At 37.9% G+C, this 5,274-nt stretch overlaps 1 pseudogene; it reads left to right on the top strand.

The window, feature by feature from the left end:
• The window catches only part of LOC115300692, a 56,289-nt pseudogene that overhangs the window by 40,683 nt on the left and 10,332 nt on the right, over positions 1-5,274 (top strand).

A 5,274-nucleotide genomic window follows, 5' to 3' on the forward strand; every position in this document is an offset into this window, starting at 1 on the left:
CCCCCCCCCCCCCCATGCTCTGTCTCTGTCTGTATCCAAAATAAATAAAACATTAAAAAAAAATTAAAAAAAAAAAGAAATGTTGACTTAACTAATACATGAATTCAGTTGTTGACCCCCATCTAAACTTTTATTTGGAACACTGTTTTGAACTTTTACAAAAGTAGTATCTTACTTCTTTACAAAATAGTTTTTGTAGACTATGAGTAGCCTTCAGATGACTCATAGTCTAAAAGAAACACAGTTATATTCTCCTTCAGTTAGATAATGACCTCCTCTGTTCAGGCATACATATTTAAATTGACAGACATATGGACACCTGGGTGGCTCAGTCAGTTGAGTGTCCAACTTTGGCTCAGGTCATCATCTCACATTTAATGAGTTCTAGCCCCATATTGAGCTCACTGTTGTCAGTGCAGTGCACACTTTGGATCCTCTGTCCCCACCTCTCTGCCCCTCCCCTGCTTATGCTCTCTCTCAAAAATGAATAAACATTTAATTTTTAAAAAATGACAAATAGAAGAGAATTACAAACTGATATATTCAAGGGATGCCATAGTTAGGAGTGTGAGCTTGGGGTCTTGTCTCATCCACTTACTAGCTGTGTGATCTTGGGCAAGTTACGTGACCTCTTTGAGACACCCTTTCCTCTTCAGTTCAGGTAATAATAGTACCTGCCTCTCAAAGTTGAAGTGAGCAGCAAATGAGATAATGCATGACAAGGAATAAGAGAAGAAGAAGCAATGTGTGTTGGCTTCACTAGAGACTTTTCTTACTTGGAACAAAATTAGGGATGCTTTTCTTCACAGTAGGAGAATATCCTTGCTTTTCCAAATGATATTTGAATATGGTAAGTAGGATGAAAGGTGAAGGGAAAATTAGAAACTATGATATTCCTTTTTTAAATTTTTTATTTTTTAACATTTATTTATTTTTGAGAGACAGAGCATGAATGGGGGAGGGGCAGAGAGAGAGGGAGACATGGAATCTGAAGCAGGCTCTGGACTCCAAGCTAGAGGTCAGCACAGAGCCCATTGTGGGGCTCAAACCCACAAACCATGAGATCGTGACCTGAGCCGAAGCCCGATGCTCAACCGACTGAGCCACCCAGGCACCCCAGGAACTATGATATTCTATGATTTAATAATTGTAGGAATGCTTATTTTCAATTGTACAAATGGCCAAATCTTTTGATGAGGTATAATAGCCAACCTGACACCTACATAACAATATATCACGTTGAAAAGTGCTGCAATTAAAGTTGTCAAGAAAACAGACTGCCACTAATGTTATATTTGTTTGAATTTTGTTTTCATATATTTTATCTATTCCTGTTTTATTCCAGTGGGACTTTATGGAGGCATTGCTCAGAGGCACTCGAGTTCAGCGTATGTTTTTGGAGTGTATGAGAGAAAATCTCAAAGCTGGTTACTAAAAGGTTTTGAAAGTCATGTTAATCTTCAAACCACATAGGGATAACTAGGAGGGAACAAAAAGACTTGTAATTTTCCTGTAATAAGGGTTATAGAATTACGAAAGTTTAATGAAGAGCCCTTGCTTTCCATCCTTGCAAATTACCCTCATTAGTTAATAAATTAATTAATATTTCTTTTTTTAAATGTTTTATTTATTTTTGATACAGAGAGAGACAGAGCATGAGAGGGAGAGGGGCAGAGAGAGAAGGAGACACAGAACTGGAAGCAGGCTCCAGGCTCTGAGCTAACTGTCAGCACAGAGTCTGACGCGGGGTTCGAACCCACGAACCTGAGATCTGACCTGAGCCGAAGTCGGAGGCTTAACCGACTGAGCCACCCAGGCGCCCCTAATTAATATTTCTTTATCAAGAAGTGCTTAGGGATGGTTGGAAAAAATCACTAAAGGGGATATGGAGAGAATTGAAGCTTAGAGTAAATGACCTCGAAGGGACCTTCAAATTAAGATTTTTGTATTTTCAAGAATTATTTTCACTGTCATTTGATGTCCGAATCCAATCCATTCTCTAGGGAACCAATTCCGATGAAAGAATTTCAAAAATACCCAAGCAATCAATATCTAATTCATTTAAGTCCTATTTCTTCCCAGGCCTGCTGGGTGTAAGCTTGATGTTGCCTGCCATTTCTCTTTCATTCAAGCACTTTGGGAAAGAAGCCATCTTTTTAGATCTATTTTCTCCCTGAAGCTTGGAAGCCATATCTATATGGAAAGAGATGACATACTAAGCCTAGTGTATTAAAACCTTTTCTAAGGGAATCAATATAACTTTGGAAAGGTTCATTTATATTTAAAGGAGAAAAGAGACAAAAGTATAAATGGATATAACATATCATATACAGACTGAAGAATGTAAGAAAGAATTGGAAAGTGACTGCTTATTCTTCTGTTTCCAGCATCTATTCTTATTTGACTTGAAGGGATGTTCTAGATCTCTAGTTGAATGTATGGTCTCTTCTTTTACATAAAGATGAATTCTGATACTTATGTTTTTGGGTATTGGTTGCAATTATGTATCATTTCCCTAAAAATTCCTGTAGTAACCTAAGATGACAGAGATCATAGGTTGGAACTAGTACAGGCTGTGTCAATGAACCATTAGGGTCATTAGAAAATATGGAAATAAATCCTTGAGTTCATTATCCTCATGTTCCAATCAACATAATGCATCAGCTTAATTACTTTGTTCCACTATCTCAAATGAATAGGCTGTGCTTTTATATTATCATTTTTTAACTTTAGTGGTTTGAATATCTGATTTTTAATTTTGGTTTGTGTTAGAATCCACTAGTGCCTCTGGGTACAAATAAGTTATTAACAGTTTGTGAGCCAATGAAACCAATAATTATTGTAGAGTCAAACATTATACCATTAACTTGTATGTAAAATATGTCAGTATTCTCACACTTCTCAGTGGTTTTCAAAATCACCATAAGGTGAGCCAGTGCTTACAACAGACAACTGTATATCACTTCTCTTCTTTTTGCTCAAGCAACCTCTCATTTCATCCTCAAAGGTGTTATGTTTGGTTCCTTTCATCTTGGTAAAACAATCATATACTTTGTATTTTCACTTTCTAGTCATCAAACACAGTAAAATGAAACAGTTTGTGCTTTTATTGTACTTGCCACTATCAGGGGTCTCCTATCTGTAGCTAAGTAAACCATAGGCCACCATCAAAGCTGGGGAAGGCCATTAGTTGAGAAAACTTGGCAGAAGCTACTGCCATAGCCTACTTCTAGGTCAGGTGTACCGTTTTAATAGATGAGTTGTCTAGGGGAATTCAGTTTAGAATGATATCCAAAGACAAGTTTGACCTCACTAGTAATGGGTAGAAACTTTTTAGAGGAAACGGAGATGTTTCAAACTTACATATTCTCTTTCCTAAACATCCCATTGGCTGCCTGTGATGTCACCTGACAAGTTAGCAGTAGGTGCCATATGGAACCCCAGACTTCTGGCGTGGACAATAGGAGATATCAGACTGGGATCTGTCTGGCTTCAACACCCACATGCCACTAGACTGAAGCTCCTCATGGCGAGGCACAGAAAAAAAAAAAAACAGTTGAAAGGCAGAGAAGTCTAATCAGCAGGATAGAATGTGATATACAGTGTCTGTGAGAATGGACAACAGATAGCAATAAGGATTCTATATCATGGAAGTCTCAAAAGGTGCAAGAAGATTCCGTGAGAGGCAGAGATGAAATAGATGTATTTGGAGATAAAGGCAATCAACATTATCAAAGAGCTTTATTATAAAGAGGAAGGACCCTAAAATAGGACTAATATTCCATGGGGAGACTTTATTTAGTCTTAGTTGACTGATTTTCAAGAGCAGTGCTGGACCCCAGTACTTTTCATGAGTAGATTTATAATAATTATAGAAATGGTGCCATAGAGATGTTCCTTTTCTCCTAAAACTATGAAGTGTGTACTAATAGCCTTTTCATTCACAGATGAAGAAACTGAGTCCCATGGAAGTTGTTGCTTGCCTAGAGTCACAGAGAGTATGGAGGGGAACCTCAGTCAGTTAAGCTTCTGACTTCGCCTCAGGTCATGATCTCATAGTTCGTGAGTTTCAGCCCCATGTCAGGCTCTGTGCTGATGGATCAGAGTCTTGAAGCTAAAATCTTACCATTTAGAAATTTAGAGACCTAAACCACAAGGACTTATTGAGCCTTACCATCTTTTCTAGACCTGCTTTTGACTCCTGGAGCAATTATCTAGCAAAGGCATTAAATTAAAGGCATATTTACCATTGCCCTTAAAACTTACAAAAGTACACAAGAATTTTCACTTCCAGGCAACTACACGAATGCTTTTAATAGCCCCAGTTTAAGAAGAGATGCCCCAGAATACTAACCTGGTCTACAGCTTTGTCCCATTAGTTGAAATTGTACCTACGTGTGTTTGAGGTATTTTTCCTATTTTCCATTATTATAGTTTCCCCACTATAATTCATTGCACAGAGTTTCTTAAGGGAGTTGCTTAATGCATTTCAATCTTAGAAACCAATTCTGAACTGCATTTTCTCACTGAATATATCTGGCCCATTCCAGATCTAGTGAGAATGACCTATGTGTATTACACTGAAGTAACATTGATGGGCTATCATGAGTAGAAGGATGTTGATATTGAAGAAGATTCATGAAATATTTGAACACAGTCACAGTCCATACCCAGTTGTCAATGGTTGCTTTTATAGACCATGAAATCACAGCTAAAGTCAACTGCGGTTCTGCCCTAATGGAGAGGAACAGTGGCACAAATAATCCCAAACCATAGATAATTCAAATGCATTTATACTTGGCTTTGAATGCTTTTTATGATAATTTTCACAGCACATTGCCCTTCTAATTATGTTTTGTTTTGGGTAATACTGAAATTAACTTATATTTAGTGATTATGTGCTATCTGATTGGATTAGAGAGGAGCCCCAGGAGTGTGTTAGAAAACCCGGCTGTGTATGATCCTCAGTACTTTACACAAAGGTGGTCCAAACAGTTAAAAGACTTGTAGAAATGGAAATGATGTGACTCGTGGGCAGATGGCTCCAGGATCTCAGTTGCATGAAATTTTTCCTTCTTTCTTTTCTTTTTCTTTCTTTTTTTTTTTTTCTCCATAGAGGAATGGAAAGTAACTCAAAGGAAAAGGAGAAATCTAGGTACAATAGCCCTAGGCCTTGGATAGTGAGGGATGTAGATCTGTGTAGCCTCCGACAGTGGTGGCAAAAGGTACCTGAGCAGTCAGGTGTGAAAGTAAGGCAGTGGGTCAGGAAGGAGT

This window comes from Suricata suricatta, chromosome 1 (assembly GCF_006229205.1).
Source record: "Suricata suricatta isolate VVHF042 chromosome 1, meerkat_22Aug2017_6uvM2_HiC, whole genome shotgun sequence".
Lineage (NCBI taxonomy): Eukaryota > Metazoa > Chordata > Mammalia > Carnivora > Herpestidae > Suricata > Suricata suricatta.